Below are 19,757 nucleotides of genomic sequence, written 5' to 3'. Positions count from 1 at the left end.
GACTCTACCATTTGAATGTCTCAAAAGAAATCGAGACTCATCAGACCAGGCAACATTTTTCCAGTCTTCAACAGTCCAATTTTGGTGAGCTCGTGCAAATTGTAGCCTCTTTTTCCTATTTGTAGTGGAGATGAGTGGTACCCGGTGGGGTCTTCTGCTGTTGTAGCCCATCCGCCTCAAGGTTGTGCGTGTTGTGGCTTCACAAATGCTTTGCTGCATACCTCGGTTGTAACGAGTGGTTATTTCAGTCAACGTTGCTCTTCTATCAGCTTGAATCAGTCGGCCCATTCTCCTCTGACCTCTAGCATCCACAAGGCATTTTTGCCCACAGGACTGCCGCATACTGGTATCAGTACAGACCAAAAGTTTGGACACACCTTCTCATTCAAAGAGTTTTCTTTATTTTCATGACTATGAAGGCATCAAAACTATGAATTAACACATGTGGAATTATATACATAACAAACAAGTGTGAAACAACTGAAAATATGTCATATTCTAGGTTCTTAAAAGTAGCCACCTTTTGCTTTGATTACGGCTTTGCACTCTCTTGGCATTCTCTTGATGAGCTTCAAGAGGTAGTCCCCTGAAATGGTCTTCCAACAGTCTTGAAGGAGTTCCCAGAGATGCTTAGCACTTGTTGGCCCTTTTGCCTTCACTCTGCGGTCCAGCTCACCCCAAACCATCTCGATTGGGTTCAGGTCTGGTGACTGTGGAGGCCAGGTCATCTTGCGCAACACTCCATCACTCTCCTTCATGGTCAAATAGCCCTTACTTTCAAAGTTTTCCCAATTTTTCAGCTGACTGACTGACCTTCATTTCTTAAAGTAATGATGGCCACTCGTTTTTCTTTACTTAGCTGCTTTTTTCTTGCCATAATACAAATTCTAATAGTCTATTCAGTAGGACTATCAGCTGTGTATCCACCTGACTTCTCCTCAACGTCACTGATGGTCCCAACCCCATTTATAAGGCAAGAAATCCCACCCAAACCTGACAGGGCACACCTGTGAAGTGAAAACCATTTCAGGGGACTACCTCTTGAAGCTCATCAAGAGAATGCCAAGAGTGTGCAAAGCAGTAATCAAAGCAAAAGGTGGCTACTTTGAAGAACCTAGAATATGACATTTTCAGTTGTTTCACACTTGTTTGTTATGTATATAATTCCACATGTGGCATGCTATCAGTGAGGTTATTAATGGTTGTCTGAGGAATATTCTTCCATGCTGAATGCACTTGGGAATGAAAATCATCAAGATTTACTACAGACAGCTCCCTTTGCAGTTGCCGACCAATCACATCCCAGATGTTCTCGATGGGAAACAAGTCCAAAGATACTGCAGGCTATGGTAGCATATTTAGGCCATACATGCTCTTCCAGTAGCAGGAACAACATGCGGCCTGGCATCCTGCTGAAAAACGGGTCTTGGAACACTTTGGAGAAAAGGCCATAGCACTGGTTCCACAATCAAATCAATGTAACACAAAGATGTTAGAGTACCTGAAATGAAGACTAGAGGGAGCTGCCTCTATGCCACCTCACACTATAATCCTGGGAGTAGGATTCACGTTGACCATGTTGTCTCCAAACCAATTTCTGGCCTTCATTGCTTCTGAGACAAAAGCGGGATTCATCACTGAAGAGGACAGACCTCCAGTGGTGTCTTCTGGTACACCATGATAGCCTCTCGGAGTAGTGACGTAAGGTCAATAGTACACCTGTGTCTGGACGTCTGGCTCGTAGCCCAATGTCGTGCAGACACCTTGTGATGGTTTGTGTAGACACTGTTTGCCACCCTAGGCTTGGAATGTGACATCCAATTTCCCTTGCAGTACAAAATGGATCACTAGACGCCTTTCTTCTAATCATGATCTTCTGGGCAGAGTTTTGTCAATCTAGTTTGTTGTTGGTCTCCAAAGCACCAGGATATGCAACGTTAAACAGTGCTGACATCTTGGCCTAGGCACATAGCGATCAGCTGGAGTGATAAACTAAGGTCTCCCAGGTCAAAGGTTCTGTTATTCTAAGTTTGCGACAAGTGGTGATAAAACTTTAAATCTGGCTTTTATTCCTCTTTCACATGCCACAGATTGGAGTTAGGTGCAAGAAAATATGATATCTGCCAGACACCTGCCACGTCCTCAATTTGCATTACCTTGTTCTGTGTATATATAATATATCTATATAATATAGATACAAAAGAAGTAGACAGCAGCACTGGGTAGTGAAGGATTCAATGTTTGGCGCACACAATCCAGACCTTGATCAAAAAGTTCCAACATATAGAAGGGATCAGAGCACTCCAGGGATGTGAAAAAGCTCCAAGTGGGAGCTGAAATATTGTCTTCTTATGGATACAGAGGAATAAATCTATTACTTTTTTCACATCTCTGGAGTGCTGGCTGTGTGTGTGTGTGTGTGTATTATAATGTGTGATGGTGTGTGGCAGTCTGGGCTCCCAAAAGAGTTGACTACACAATATAGAATATTTTGTGAGATTTAAAGGGAACCTGTCACCATGAAAATGCAATGTAAGCTCCAGGCACCATGTTATAGAGCAGGAGGAGCTGAGCACATTACTATATAGGTTTGTGGGAACAGATTCAGTAAAACTTATATTTTATACATTTAAATTCCTGCTTATTCTGGGCTTTGAAGTCAAGGAGGCGGTCCATCAGTGATTGACACTTTTCCCTCTATGACTGTGCATACAGAGATTGCTGTCAATCACTGATAGGACCGCCTCCTGGACTCCAAAGCCTTTCAGCTCCTCCTGCCCTATTAAATGGTGCCTCGAGCTTACATTGCATCTCGGACACCATTTTCAACATGACAGGTTCCCTTTAAAAGGGTTTTCCTACTCATTCCAAATGATGATCTATTCTCTGGATAGGTCATCAGTACCTGAACGGTGGGGATCCAACACCCAGGACCCCCTCAGAAATAACTGTTTGATAAGGCTCCTGCAGCTTTCTTGCAACTTACCAAGCACAGCACTGTCCATTGTATAGTGTCTGGGCTTGGTATAACCTGAATGGGACTGAGTTGCTCGTAGGCCACATGACCGTTGAATGTGATGCCACTGACCTAGGGTAAGCTGTGCAAAAGCCACAGCAAACAGAGGAGTACTGGTGCCTTCTCAAACAGCTGATCAGCTGGGGTCCCAGGCATCAGACCACCCACTGATCAGATACTGATGATGACCTATCCAGAAGATAGCTCATCAGTTAAAAAATGTTGGAAAACCCCTTTAAAGGTGTTGTCTCACTTCTGCAAATGGCATTTAGATAAAGTTAATACAAGGCACTTACTAATGTATTGTAATTGTCCATATTGCCTCCTTTGCTGGCCTGATTTAATTTTTCCATCACATTATATACTGGTCGTATACAGGGGTTATGACCACCCTGCAATCCATCAGTGGTGGTCGTGCTTGCACACTACAGAAGAAAGAATGCTGCATCGGTGACCATAATCCTTGAGAACGATGTGATGGAAAAATGAATCAAACCAGCAAAGGAGGCAATCACATTAGTAGGTGTCTTGTATTAACTTTTTTAATATACATAATAATAATGTGTAATTCTGATTATAAACGCGTAAACTATTGAACTGATCGTTTGCTGGGTTCTGGTAGATATAATACAAAGCTCCAAACTCTGAGAGTGGATGTTATGCTGAGGATGTTTAGCGATGACTCTTTGTCACCATTCTATGGCAATATTGCCAACCCTGTATCTGGCATTACATTTGGAACCAATGGAGGTCATATTTGAAAAAAAACTATTGTGATTTTTACGGTCTGTTCGTTTGCAGAATTTTATACATGTGAGTCCGCCATCAGAGAATTGAAACTTTATAAAAATGAACAGTGGTTACAATAAAATTGTCTTTATATTGAAACAAGGCAATAAAGAGTTTAGACAGAAGTTATAAAGCAGAAATATACAATATTCATTGTGCTTAACCTTACTTTTTTACACTGCAAGAATTTTAGGATGTTACATTAAAATAAAATCTGACCTCTTTCTTCTTGCATGTGTCAAATTATAATTTACAAATTTGTGTTTGTAAAAGGCTCATCTGACATTTGAATATTGATAGCCTATCCCCAGAATAGGTAATCAATATCTGATCGGTGGGTGTCAAACTCCCAGGATTCCGATGATCAGTTGTTTGAAGTGGCTGCAGCGCTCCAGCCTCCTTGAAGCTTACCGAGCACAGTGCCGTACCTTGTATAGTGGCTGTGCTTGGTATCGCATTTTAGGCCTATTTAATGAATGTGACCAGTGAACGTGACGTCATAACACTCACTGGATCACCATGACCTCTTCAAACGGCTGAGCGGCAGGGGTCCTGGGAGTCGGACCCCCACCGATTGGATATAGATGACCTATCCTGAGGAAATGCCATCCGTATCAAATATCGGACAAGTCTACAGACAATGGGGAGATTTCTGAAATCCTGTCTCTATTGTCCATAGCAACCAATCACAATGCAGCTTATATTTTGTGTTCACTTGAAAAATTAAAGCTGCACTGTGATAGGTTGCTATGGGTAACAGATTTTTTTTTAAATAACTTTTAAAAAAATCTGATGCATTCCATGATGAACAGTCTCTTTTTAATACTTTATTTAAAGTCAACTTTTGTGGGAGTTTGAGAGTATAAAGGCAAGAGTTTTCACATAGCTGTGTGTGGTCCTTAAAATACAGTTCATGTGATGACCACATTTCCCAGATCAACCACAGCTCTCCTGACCCAATCTCACTGCATCATAATGATCTATGATGGCTGCAGGTCTGAGGTTGTGGTACAACTAGAAGGGTTCTTCAACTCAACCAATACTCGAAGAAAGTTCAGTGCTCTCAACTTCCTTTGACTGCAGGTCTAATGTGCCATCCACACCTCAGACACCTTTTTACAGCACAAATTTGGCACACATTCCTTGCCGAAAAGCTGACACGTTCTTGACGCTGCGGTTTATAGCCAGGACTGCGTCAAGACACCATACTTTTCTAGTCTCGGCTAGAGTTGTTGCGATACCAAACACTTTTTATTTAATAACTATTCCCCCTCTTAGGGGCTAGAACCTGGGATTTTTTTCATCCCTTGTCCTATTCACCCTGATAGAGCTCTATCAGGGTGAATAGGACTTCACACTCTCCCTGCTTCCCTATGCATAGTGCACACAGCATCAGGGATGTTACCATGGCAGCCAGGGCTTCAGTAGCGTCCTGGCTGCCATGGTAACCGATCGGAGCCCTTACACTGCTGGGGCTCCGATCAGAAGCTGCCACTGCACCACCAATGAGGGGGAGGGGAGAGGACCCTGTGGCCACTGCCACCAATGATTTTAATACTGGGGGGAGGGGGCACTGTGCCACCAATGATTTTAATGGGGTGGGGGGTTGGGGGGGCGCACTGCGTCACCAATGATAATTACCCCTTAATACAGGAGGCGGGTACTGGCAGATCAGCGGCAGTTAACCCCTCAGGTGCCGCACCTGAGGGGGTTAACTGCCACTGATCGCAGCTCCCTGTCAGGGGCAAAGTGACGGCAATGCGATTCTGCTGCCGTCACCCGCCTCCTGTATTATGTGTGAAAGTCTGGACCCATATAAAGTAGTCTTTAAGTATTAGGCTACACAGAGCGGCGCCCAGAGATGTCCCAGCACTTACTATTATTCCTGGGCGCTGCTCCGTTCGCCCGCTGTGCCCCATTACTGTCTCCTCTCCTGCTCCATATGCCAATTACTATCGGAGCAATGGGGAGGAGACATCAGCTTCTCTAGTGGGCGTTCCTTCTCCCTGGCCAACCGCAGCACAGGGAGAAGGAACGCCCACTAGAGAAGCTGATGTCTCCTCCCCATTGCTCCGATAGTAATTGGCATATGGAGCAGGAGAGGAGACAGTAATGGGGCACAGCAGGCGAACGGAGCGGCGCCCAGGAATAATAGTAAGTGATGGGACATCTCTGGGCGCCGCTATGTGTAGGAAAAGTCCTATCATTGGTGGCTCAGTGCGCCCGCCCCTCTCTCCATTCATTGGTGGCAGCGGCAGCAGCACAGGGGGGAGGGAGAGACTGTTTCCTTCTCCCCTGTGCTGCTGAGGGAACATGAGCGCGCCGAAAGCAGCGCTCTCCTGTTCAGAGATACTAGACTGCGCAGCCCAGTATCGAAGAAATGGAAATCCCGGTATCGTATCGATACCGGGATAAAAGTATCGATTGGTTATCGAAATTTCAATACCCGCAACAACCCTAGTCGCGGCAGTCTGACCTTGTGAGCTTTCTAGATTACCTGTTTGTGGAGCTACAGTGCTGCCCATAATTATTCATACCCCAGGCAAAATTTGACTTAAAGTTACTTTTATTCAACCAGCAAGTAATTTTTTGACGGGAAATGACATAGGTGTCTCCCAAAAGATAATAAGACCATGTACAAGAGGCATTATTGTGGGGAAAAAAAAACTTTCTCAGCTTTTATTTACATTTGAGCAAAAAGTGTCCAGTCCAAAATTATTCATACCCTTCTCAATAATCAATAGAAAAGCCTTTATTGGCTATTACAGCAATCAAACGCTTCCTATAATTGCAGACCAGCTTTTTGCATGTCTCCACAGGTATTTTTGCCCATTCATCTGTAGCAATGAGCTCCAAATCTTTCAGGTTGGAGGGTCTTCTTGCCATCACCCTGATCTTTAGCTCCCTCCACAGATTCTCAATTGGATTAAAGTCTGGACTCTGGCTGGGCCACTCCAAAACGTTAATGTTGTTGTCTGCTAAGCATTTCTTCACCACTTTTGCTGTGTGTTTTGGGTCATTGTCATGCTGAAATGTCCACTGGTGCCCAAGGCCAAGTTTCTCTGCAGACTGCCTGATGTCGATGAGAATCCTCATGTATTGCTCATTTTTCATGGTGCCGTTTACTGTGATCAGGTTCCCTGGTCCATTGGCTGAAAAACACCCCCAAAGCATTAGGTTCCCACCACCATGTTTGACAGTGGGGATGGTGTTCTTTGGGTTGAAGGCTTCTCCTTTTTTACACCAAATGAAGGAAACATCATTGTGACCAAACAATTTAATTTTTGTTTCATCTGACCATAACACAGAAGACCAGAAGTCTTCTTCTTTGTCCAGATGAGCTTTTGCAAAGGCCAAGGGAGCTATTGTGTGCCTTCTCTAGAGAAGTGGCGTCCTCCTTGGTCTGCATTGTGCAGTGTCCGTTGGATTGTCTGCCTTGAGACATTGCCACCAGCAGAGCCCAGATTCACCAGGATGGCCTTGGTGGTGATCCTTGGATTCTTTTTCACCTCTCTAACTATCCTCCTGGCCAGCACAGGTGTCACTTTTGGCTTCCGACCACGTCCTCTGAGATTTTCCACAGTGTGGAACATCTTGTATTTTTTGCTCAAATGTAAATAAAAGCTGAGAATTTTTTTTTTCCCACAATAATGCCTCTTGTACATCGTCTTATCTTTTGGGAGACACCTATGTCATTTCCCGTCAAAAAATTACTTGCTGGTTGAATAAAGGTAACTTTAAGTCAAAATTTGCCAGGGGTATGAATAATTATGGGCAGCACTGTAGATACAAGTGCTTTCAGTTGTATCTACCTTCTGAAGCATGCAGTCTGTGGTCATTAACCCTTAGGATACCGGCGGTTTTTTCATTTTTGCGTTTTCATTTTTCTTCCCTATGTTCCTTGAGCCAAAACTCTTTTTATATTTCCGTTCACATAGCTGTATGAGGGCTTATTTTTTGCAGTACAAGTTGTACTTTCTAATGCCGCCATTAATTATGGCATACAATGTAGTGGGAAGCAGTAAAAAAAAATTCAAAATGGGATGGAATTGGGAAAAAAAAAACGCAATTCCTCCACTGTTTTACGGGTTTTGTTCCCACTGTGTTCCGTTTGCGACAAAACTGACCCATGCCCTTCATTCTCTGGATCAGTACGGTTACAATGATACCCCATTTGTATATTTTATTTATCTAAATAAATTTCCACTTTGAAAAAACTTTTTCTTTACATCACAATATTGTGATCCCCAAAACTTAGACGCGACAAAAATGCATCATAAACTGCAGGAAAAATGTGTTGTTGTTTTTTCCCAGTCTTGTTCTGTATGACTTTTTTTTTTTCCACTTTACTAGCATTTCTAGAATTTTACCAAACCATGTACACCTTGACAGTAAACATTCCAAGAGCCTTAGCTTTTTCACTTTTCTATTCACAAAGCCCAGCGGTGGGGAACTTTTTTGCTGCTGAAGGCCATTTGGATATATCAGTTGCAGGCCATAAAAAATTCGCAACTTAAAAATGAGACCGCTATATTTGGTCAAACATATAATTAGATCAGACCCCCAATCTCCATTAGCCTCAGATCAGACTCCCCCCCCCCCCCCCCCCGCCTCAATTAGCCTCAGATCAACCCCCTTCAGACTCAGATTAAACCCTGAATCAGCCTCAGATCGACTTCCCAACTCCTATCAGACTCAGATGAGATCTAATCAGTCTTCGATCAGATCCCCCAACCCCAATCAGCCTAAGATCGGACCCCCATCAGACCTCAGATCAGACGTTACAAAATAAATTAACAAACTTCCCTTGCTTGCGCCAGATGGCACTGCAGATCCAGGACTCCCCGCATGACTTCTTCTGGGTCCCGCTGTGTACTGTGACCTGACAGTAGACAGCATTAAGTCATAGTGCACGCCTACATGCACTACATCGTGACGCTTTACGCATCAAGACACAGCGCGGAGCCCTGAAAAATATGGTATACTCTGGCAGGGAGCCAGGGGCCGTATGAGAACTTGCTTTTTGCTGGACAAGTTGTCCTCTCTAAAAGCACCATTTAATTTATCATGTGCTGGAAAAAAAATTATTAATGAATTAAGTTTTTTTAAGCATTTTTACTTCACATTTTTTGTCCCACTAGGGGACCACGTGAGTGTTTATACAAAACACTGTGATACTTCTGTAAAGCCTCATAGGCTTCCGTAGATGGCAGTTCCAGAGGCCTTTATTAGACCTCTAGCTGCCCTGTCAACCATTGCACCCTCAATCATGTGACAGTTGACCCACAGACAGACCGAGGGAACCTGTCTAACGTCTCAGATAAGGGGGTGGCTACTTTCACACTTGCAGCAGAGTGATCTGCCTGCCAGATCCGGCAATCTGCATGCAAACGGACAGCATTTGTAGACGGATCCGGATGTGGATCCGTCTCTCCGCATGTCATCCGGGGAAACTGAGCCATTTACATATTTTTTTTCACATTTTTACCGGTCTGTGCATGCGCAGACCTGTAGGACGGAGTCGGCATTGCGATATTTTTAATGCCGGATCCGGCACTAATACATTTCAATGTAAATTAATGCCGGGAACTGATCCGGAATTTGGGACGGAGATAATACAGCAGCATGCTGCGGTATTTCCTCCGTCCAAAACTCTGTTCAGTGACTAAACTGAAGACATCCTGATGCATCCTGAACTGATCTCTCTCCATTCAGAATGCATTAGGATAAAACTGATCAGTTCTTTTCTGGTATTGAGCGCCTATGGCCTCTTTCACACTTGCGTTGTTGGGATCCGGCATGCACTTCCGTTGCCGGAGGTGCCTGCCGGATCCGGAAAAACGCAAGTGTACTGAAAGCATTTGAAGACGGAACCGTCTTCCAAATGCATTCAGTGTTACTATGGCACCCAGGACGCTATTAAAGTCCTGGTTGCCATAGTAGGAGCGGGGAGCGGGGGAGCGGTATACTTACAGTCCGTGCGGCTCCCGGGGCGCTCCAGAGTGACGTCAGAGCGCCCCATGCGCATGGATGACGTGTCCATGTGATCACGTGATCCATGCGCTTGGGGCGCCCTGACGTCACTCTGGAGCGCCCGGGGAGCCGCACGGACGGTAAGTACACTGCTCCCCCGCTCCCCGCTACACTTACCATGGCTGTCAGGACTTTAGCGTCCCGGCAGCCATGGTAACCACTCTGAAAAAGCTAAACGTCGGATCCGGCAATGCGCCGAAACGACGTTTAGCTTAAGGCCGGATCCGGATCAATGCCTTTCAATGGGCATTAATTCCGGATCCGGCCTTGCGGCAAGTGTTCCGGATTTTTGGCCGGAGCAAAAAGCGCAGCATGCTGCGGTATTTTCTCCGGCCAACAAACGTTCCGTACCGGAACTGAAGACATCCTGATGCATCCTGAACGGATTACTCTCCATTCAGAATGCATTAGGATAATCCTGATCAGGATTCTTCCGGCATAGAGCCCCGACGACGGAACTCTATGCCGGAAGACAATAACGCAGGTGTGAAAGAGCCCTATGACGGAACAAAGTGCCGGAAAAGAAAAATGCTACCATAGTGTGAAAGTACCCTAAAACTGCATAGATAGGAGTTCTCTCCAGCCCTAGCAGCTGTGGTAGGAGCCCAGCTATGTGTTCCAGTTCTGTTCCTTCTGCTGATCTTTGGTACAGTGGTAATACCCCCAAGATCACTTTGATGTATATACACTAATTGACAAAAAGTGATTACAATATTAGAGCAAAAGGAGAAGTTTATTGTGGCTCCACAGATCATCACACCAGCGGTTGAGGCAATGTGTCCCTCCACAGCAAAGGCAGGATTGAGGCGCTCACCAGGTCTCCATACTCAAACCCAACCGTCACAAAAGACGATGCGGTTACAGTCTGTAGCAGTCCAGATTACTCATTCGTGACACCACTGCAAACTAAGGAAATGGTGGCTGGCTGTTAATGGCAGGACACCTATTGGGCGCTGAGCTCAGAAAAGACTGGCACGCCCTTCTTCTTTATAGATTTCCACAAGTTTATTGCAGCATCAATATGTGATACATTTCAGCTCAGACGCAAATCTTTTTCAAACATATGTATGTAAGTTTGAAAAGGGCTCATGCCTGAGCCAAAACGCGTCTCATATTGATGCTGCAATAACCTTGTGAAAATCTACAAAGAAGGGAGTGCAAGTTTGGTGCCTAATATGTGTCTGGAGGCTGTTCGCCATGTGTGCAAGCCATCATATAACCAGCTATTTCAGAACGAGCTTATTGGCGAGTAACAATTCTGCTTCTCTAAGTGTACTTTCCCACTTGCATCAGAGGATTCCGGCAGGCAGTTCCGTTGCCGGAACTGCCTGCCGGATCCGGCAATCCGGACGCAAACGGATGCATTTGTCAGACGGATCCGGATGCGGATCCGTCTGACAAATGCATTGAAATACCGGATCAGTCTCTCCAGTGTCATCCGGAAAAACGGATCCGGTATTTATTTTTTTCACAGATTTAAAGGGAACCTGTCACCAGGATTTTGTGCATAGAGCTGGGGACATGGGTTGCTAGATGGCCGCTAGCACATCCGCAATACCCAGTCCCCATAGCTCTGTGTGCTTTTATTGTGTAAAAAAAACGATTTGATACATACACTGTATGCAAATTAACCTGAGATGAGTCCTGTATCCGGAGATGAGTCAAGCGGAAAGGAGCCCAGCACCGCCCCGCGTCCTCCGAATCTCCTCCTTGCTGGCTGACGTCACAGAGCTGGAGCGCCGAAATCTCGCGATGCGCGAGCTAGCGCATGCGCAGTGTCGGCATCATGTTCATGTGTATAACAGACTATATGGGTCCTCTCAGTAGGTGGTCACGCTATTTAAATATATCACAGGAATTTTCAAGGGTCATGCGACCGAAGCGTGACTTGAATCACCTACTGACTGAATTGTATTTTAATATAAAACTTCTATCTTTATTATTTTTATTTAAGACATAAACACTCTAATTCTAGATTAAAAGTCCTCAGAGTGAGCAGTGAGATTATACATGGGTTAATATACCTGTTCTCGGTATATCCCGCTAGGTGGATTAGCTCCTGATAAGGCTCTCAGGGCTTACCTAGATCCCTAAATTTTTCTCAGCAACCTGTATTCTGTTGCCTGTGTGTCTCAATTGTAGAGCCTCTCACTTGCTCAATCTGATACTAAAATGTAACAACTCCCGCTTCCCTACATGTTTCGCCGAACTTCGGCGTCCTCAGGGGATATGCAGGTTTGCAGTGGAGGGGGCGGTCCCTAGTTTACATATGTTCGGTTCCTGTGGGCGGGATGATTTTGGCCAGCCACGCTGCGCTCCTAATGAATGGCGTAGGTGACTGCCAATCATATTCCATTCCGGTACCAGTTGTCCGCGTCACCCTGCTTTCACTGGTGACGTAATCACACGTCACTTCCTCCCTACGTCGCTATTAGCTTCCGCCAGTCTCTCTATGCTTCCGGCACCTTTGTGTCCACGTCACTTGTCCCCTGCTGATGACGCCCACCCCGGCGTCGGGCACTCAAAGGTGACGTCTATTTACAATCGTCTGCTGGATTTTAGCCACGCATGCGCCGGTGACTTAGAATAATTTCAGTTAGGTATGCCCAATGTTATTCAAATAGTGCACCTTACATTTAATCTTCCATTCACGCTTGGAGACAATCTTATAGTCTCCCTTCCATATGCTTCACATTCTCTATTATCTTGAGGTCAGGGAGTAGATGATATGCGATTCAGGCCCTTCAATTTTATATCAGATATTATATTCTGTTTATATACTGGATCTTTAAATCTAAAATGAACTTAGATACTGGATCTTTGATTCTATAATGAACTTAGATACTCATGATCTTTCTTCTTATATTTCTATTGTTTTTTAATTATTTATTTATTATTTTTTTATTATTGTTTCTTATTTATTTAATTTTATTTTTTCCAACATTGTATATTTTCAATATTATTATAATTCTTTCAAAACTCTCTTTTCATTTCTGTACTATAAATAGTGCTCATTTCTGTGTAGCTTCTACTTAATTATTCCCATCTTATCTTTTTTATAGGCTTCCTGTGCTTCCACAACGTGATATTTAATTTATACTCCCCCTTGGTTTAGGTAATTTATTATTTTAATTTTTAGGTGTTATTTATTTAGATTACTACTCTGTTTTACATCTATTTACTATTCAATTTTTATAAATTGCCTTTTAAAACTTACCACCTTATAAAAGTGCTCTTATTTCTAAATTTTTATTCTTATTTTTGTTTTTTATATATATTTATTGTTATTTTTTATTTATTCACTATTATTTGTTTTCCCTTTATTTTTATCGTCTACTAGTTTTTATTTTATTTTACAATATATATCTTATTCTATCATTTTTTGAGGTCATGATTATTAATTCCTTCCTCACCAGTATAGGCTTCCTTCTTATCCTTTCCTGATCCAGAGCCTATTCTCCCTGAGTGTGTTCATCAGTTCTACTGATTTGAGATGTTATTTATTCTATTCTATTTGAACTTCAAATAGAATAGAATAAATAACATCTCAAATCAGTAGAACTGATGAACACACTCAGGGAGAATAGGCTCTGGATCAGGAAAGGATAAGAAGGAAGACTATACTGGTGAGGAAGGAATTAATAATCATGACCTCAAAAAATGATAGAATAAGATATATATTGTAAAATAAAATAAAAACTAGTAGACGATAAAAATAAAGGGAAAACAAATAATAGTGAATAAATAAAAAATAACAACAATAAATATATATATAAAAAACAAAAATAAGAATAAAAATTTAGAAATAAGAGCACTTTTATAAGGTGGTAAGTTTTAAAAGGCAATTTATAAAAATTGAATAGTAAATAGATGTAAAACAGAGTAGTAATCTAAATAAATAACACCTAAAAATTAAAATAATAAATTACCTAAACCAAGGGGGAGTATAAATTAAATATCACGTTGTGGAAGCACAGGAAGCCTATAAAAAAGATAAGATGGGAATAATTAAGTAGAAGCTACACAGAAATGAGCACTATTTATAGTACAGAAATGAAAAGAGAGTTTTGAAAGAATTATAATAATATTGAAAATATACAATGTTGGAAAAAATAAAATTAAATAAATAAGAAACAATAATAAAAAAATAATAAATAAATAATTAAAAAACAATAGAAATATAAGAAGAAAGATCATGAGTATCTAAGTTCATTATAGAATCAAAGATCCAGTATCTAAGTTCATTTTAGATTTAAAGATCCAGTATATAAACAGAATATAATATCTGATATAAAATTGAAGGGCCTGAATCGCATATCATCTACTCCCTGACCTCAAGATAATAGAGAATGTGAAGCATATGGAAGGGAGACTATAAGATTGTCTCCAAGCGTGAATGGAAGATTAAATGTAAGGTGCACTATTTGAATAACATTGGGCATACCTAACTGAAATTATTCTAAGTCACCGGCGCATGCGTGGCTAAAATCCAGCAGACGATTGTAAATAGACGTCACCTTTGAGTGCCCGACGCCGGGGTGGGCGTCATCAGCAGGGGACAAGTGACGTGGACACAAAGGTGCCGGAAGCATAGAGAGACTGGCGGAAGCTAATAGCGACGTAGGGAGGAAGTGACGTGTGATTACGTCACCAGTGAAAGCAGGGTTACGCGGACAACTGGTACCGGAATGGAATATGATTGGCAGTCACCTACGCCATTCATTAGGAGCGCAGCGTGGCTGGCCAAAATCATCCCGCCCACAGGAACCGAACATATGTAAACTAGGGACCGCCCCCTCCACTGCAAACCTGCATATCCCCTGAGGACGCCGAAGTTCGGCGAAACATGTAGGGAAGCGGGAGTTGTTACATTTTAGTATCAGATTGAGCAAGTGAGAGGCTCTACAATTGAGACACACAGGCAACAGAATACAGGTTGCTGAGAAAAATTTAGGGATCTAGGTAAGCCCTGAGAGCCTTATCAGGAGCTAATCCACCTAGCGGGATATACCGAGAACAGGTATATTAACCCATGTATAATCTCACTGCTCACTCTGAGGACTTTTAATCTAGAATTAGAGTGTTTATGTCTTAAATAAAAATAATAAAGATAGAAGTTTTATATTAAAATACAATTCAGTCAGTAGGTGATTCAAGTCACGCTTCGGTCGCATGACCCTTGAAAATTCCCGGCGGCATGTTCATTCCCTGTGCTGGCATCAGCACAGGGAACGAACTACGCATGCGCTAGCTCGCGCATCGCGAGATTTCGGCGCTCCAGCTCTGTGAAGTCAGCCAGCGGCTAAGATGTAACTGTCATGTTAGAGGGGTTCTCCGAGCTGACCAGCGTCTGCTCAGAACTTGCCTCACTGTTGGGCCACCAATTCCACTATCTCTGCTGTGCCCTTGTGATGGCTGGGACTGGATGTGGGATGTGTGAATAGCCCCATTGACTGGATCTGTGTGCTGGCCACTGTTAAAACAGCACATAGATGTGAAATACATTCATATGAAGGCCTAAAAATACAGTGAGTTGCTGTGGGTGTGTATGAAAAGCATACAGCGCAGAGCTCTGTGTATATAAAGAATATAGCGCAGAGCTCTGTGTATATAAAGAATATAGCGCAGAGCTCTGTGTGTATAAAGAATATAGTGCAGAGCTCTGTGTGTATAAAGAATATAGTGCAGAGCTCTGTGTATATAAAGCATACAGCGCAGAGCTCTGTGTATATAAAGAATATAGTGCAGAGCTCTGTGTGTATGAAAAGCATACAGTGCAGAGCTCTGTGTATATAAAGCATACAGTGCAGAGCTCTGTGTATATAAAGCATATAGTGCAGAGCTCTGTGTGTATGAAAAGCATACAGCGCAGAGCTCTGTGTATATAAAGCATATAGTGCAGAGCGGTGTGTGTATAATGTATACAGCGCAGAGCTCTGTGTATATAAAGCATATAGTGCAGAGCTCTGTGTATATAAAGAATATAGTGCAGAGCTCTGTGTATATAAAGCATATAGTGCAGAGCGGTGTGTGTATAATGTATACAGCGCAGAGCTCTGTGTATATAAAGCATACAGTGCAGAGCTCTGTGTATATAAAGCATATAGTGCAGAGCAGTGTGTGTATAATGTATACAGCGCAGAGCTCTGTGTATATAAAGAATATAGCGCAGAGCTCTGTGTATATAAAGCATATAGTGCAGAGCGGTGTGTGTATAATGTATACAGCGCAGAGCTCTGTGTATATAAAGCATATAGTGCAGAGCTCTGTGTATATAAAGCATATAGTGCAGAGCTCTGTGTATATAAAGCATATAGTGCAGAGCTCTGTGTATATAAAGCATATAGTGCAGAGCTCTGTGTATATAAAGAATATAGTGCAGAGCTCTGTGTATATAAAGAATATAGTGCAGAGCTCTGTGTATATAAAGAATATAGTGCAGAGCTCTGTGTATATAATGTGTACAGCGCAGAGCTCTGTGTATATAAAGAATATAGTGCAGAGCTCTGTGTATATAATGTATACAGCGCAGAGCTCTGTGTATATAAAGCATACAGCGCAGAGCTCTGTGTATATAAAGAATATAGTGCAGAGCTCTCTGTATATAATGTATACAGCGCAGAGCTCTGTGTATATAAATCATATAGCGCAGAGCTCTGTGTGTATAAAGCATACAGTGCAGAGCTCTGTGTATATAATGTATACAGCGCAGAGCTCTGTGTATATAAAGCATATAGTGCAGAGCTCTGTGTATATAATGTATACAGCACAGAGCTCTGTGTATATAAAGAATATAGTGCAGAGCTCTGTGTGTATAAAGAATATAGCGCAGAGCTCTGTGTGTATAAAGAATATAGTGCAGAGCTCTGTGTATATAATGTATACAGCGCAGAGCTCTGTGTATATAAAGAATATAGTGCAGAGCTCTGTGTGTATAAAGAATATAGCGCAGAGCTCTGTGTATATAAAGCATATAGTGCAGAGCTCTGTGTGTATAAAGAATATAGTGCAGAGCTCTGTGTATAAAGCATATAGTGCAGAGCTCTGTGTATATAAAGCATATAGTGCAGAGCTCTGTGTATATAAAGCATATAGTGCAGAGCTCTGTATATAAAGAATATAGTGCAGAGCTCTGTGTATATAATGTATACAGCGCAGAGCTCTGTGTATATAAAGAATATAGTGCAGAGCTCTGTGTATAAAGCATATAATGCAGAGCTCTGTGTGTATAACGCATATAGTGCAGAGCTCTGTGTGTATAACGCATATAGTGCAGAGCGGTGTGTGTGTGTGTGTGTAAAGCATATAGTGCAGAGCTCTGTGCGTGCAGAGCTCTGTGTGTATAAAGCATATAGTGCAGAGCTCTGTGTGTATAAAGCATACAGTGCAGAGCTCTGTGTGTATAAAGCATACAGTGCAGAGCTCTGTGTGTATAACGCATATAGCGCAGAGCTCTGTGTATATAAAGAATATAGTGCAGAGCTCTGTGTATAAAGAATATAGTGCAGAGCTCTGTGTATATAATGTATACAGCGCAGAGCTCTGTGTATATAAAGAATATAGTGCAGAGCTCTGTGTATAAAGCATATAGTGCAGACCTCTGTGTGTATAACGCATATAGTGCAGAGCGGTGTGTGTGTAAAGTATATAGTGCAGAGCTCTGTGTGTATAAAGAATATAGTGCAGAGCTCTGTGTATATAATGTATACAGCGCAGAGCTCTGTGTATATAATGAATATAGTGCAGAGCTCTGTGTATAAAGCATATAGTGCAGAGCTCTGTGTGTATAAAGCATATAGTGCAGAGCTCTGTGTATATAATGTATACAGCGCAGAGCTCTGTGTATATAATGTATACAGCGCAGAGCTCTGTGTATATAATGCATATAGTGCAGAGCTCTGTGTGTATAACGCATATAGTGAAGAGCGGTGTGTGTGTGTAAAGCATATAGTGCAGAGCTCTGTGCGTGCAGAGCTCTGTGTGTATAAAGCATACAGTGCAGAGCTCTGTGTGTATAACGCATATAGTGCAGAGCGGTGTGTGTATAACGCATATAGTGCAGAGCGGTGTGTGTGTAAAGCATATAGTGCAGAGCGGTGTGTGTGTAAAGCATATAGTGCAGAGCGGTGTGTGTGTAAAGCATATAGTGCAGAGCTGTGTGTGTGTAAAGCATATAGTGCAGAGCTGTGTGTGTATAACGCATATAGTGCAGAGCTCTGTGTGTATAACGCATATAGTGCAGAGCGGTGTGTGTGTAAAGCATATAGTGCAGAGCTCTGTGCGTATAACGCATATAGTGCAGAGCGGTGTGTGTGTAAAGCATATAGTGCAGAGCTCTTGTGTGTGTAAAGCATATAGTGCAGAGCTCTGTGTGTGTAACGCATATAGTGCAGAGCGGTGTGTGTATAACGCATATAGTGCAGAGCTCTGTGTGTGTAACGCATATAGTGCAGAGCGGTGTGTGTATAAAGCATACAGTGCAGAGCTCTGTGTGTGTGTAAAGCATATAGTGCAGAGCTCTGTGTGTAAAGCATATAGTGCAGAGCGGTGTGTGTATAACGCATATAGTGCAGAGCTCTGTGTGTATAACGCATATAGTGCAGAGCTCTGTGTGTATAACGCATATAGTGCAGAGCGGTGTGTGTATAACGCATATAGTGCAGAGCTCTGTGTGTATAACGCATATAGTGCAGAGCTCTGTGTGTATAACGCATATAGTGCAGAGCTCTGTGTGTATAACGCATATAGTGCAGAGCGGTGTGTGTGTAAAGCATATAGGGGGTCATTTATCAAACTGGTGTAAAGTAGAACTGGCTTAGTTGCCCATAGCAACCAATCAGATTCTCCTTTTATTTTCCAAAGGTGCTGTCCAAAATGAAATGAGGAATCTGATTGGTCGCTATGGGCAACTAAGTCAGTTCTATTTTACACCAGTTTAATAACTGACACCTAAGTGTCTATTAAGTTAATAGTGATAAAGGGAAGTTGTCACGAATGTAGTGCTGTCCTATCTGAGGGCAGCATAAATTGATGACAGATACCCTGTGCAAAATGTTGGCTTCCTTCTGATTCTCCATCCAGCTTCCTTCTGCTGAGCTTGAGGAGCCCTGACTGCCTGAGAAGGTGTGCGGGCCGCTGGGAGATGCAGTGGTTTCTGCGTAAGGCTGTACAACTACATTAGCGCCACTGTGTGATGACACTCCTGGGGTGGACATACCGCTGCTGTGTCCTGACTTATGAGTGCGTATGAGTGCTGCCAGCATTACTGCAGAGGTTAAAGGGGTGGTGGGGGGGGGGGGATACGTATAAGTGCTGCCAGCATTACTGCAGAGGTTAAAGGGGTATGGGGGTAGAGGTATGAGTGCTGCCAGCATTACTGCAGAGGTTAAAGGGGTGGGGGGGATAGACGTATGAGTGCTGCCAGCATTACTGCAGAGGTTAAAGGGGTGGGGGGTAGACGTATGAGTGCTGCCAGCATTACTGCAGAGGTTAAAGGGGTGGGGGGGTAGACATATGAGTGCTGCCAGCATTACTGCAGAGGTTAAAGGGGTGGGGGGTATACGTATGAGTGCTGCCAGCATGCAGAGCTGTGTGTGTAATGTATGCTGTGCAGAGCTGTGTGTGTAATGTACACGGTGCAGAGCTGTGTGTGTAATGTATACGGTGCAGAGCTGTGTGTGTAATGTATACGGTGCAGAGCTGTGTGTGTAATGTATACGGTGCAGAGCTGTGTGTGTAATGTATACGGTGCAGAGCTGTGTGTGTAATGTATGCCGTGCAGAGCTGTGTGTGTAATGTATACGGTGCAGAGCTGTGTGTAATGTATACAATGCAGAGCTGTGTGTGTGTAATGTACACTGTGCAGAGCTGTGTGTGTAATGTACACTGTGCAGAGCTGTGTGTGTAATGTACACTGTGC

The sequence above is a fragment of the Bufo bufo genome, chromosome 6 (assembly GCF_905171765.1).
Source record: "Bufo bufo chromosome 6, aBufBuf1.1, whole genome shotgun sequence".
NCBI classification, from domain to species: domain Eukaryota; kingdom Metazoa; phylum Chordata; class Amphibia; order Anura; family Bufonidae; genus Bufo; species Bufo bufo.
This window is presented reverse-complemented; position numbering follows the sequence as displayed.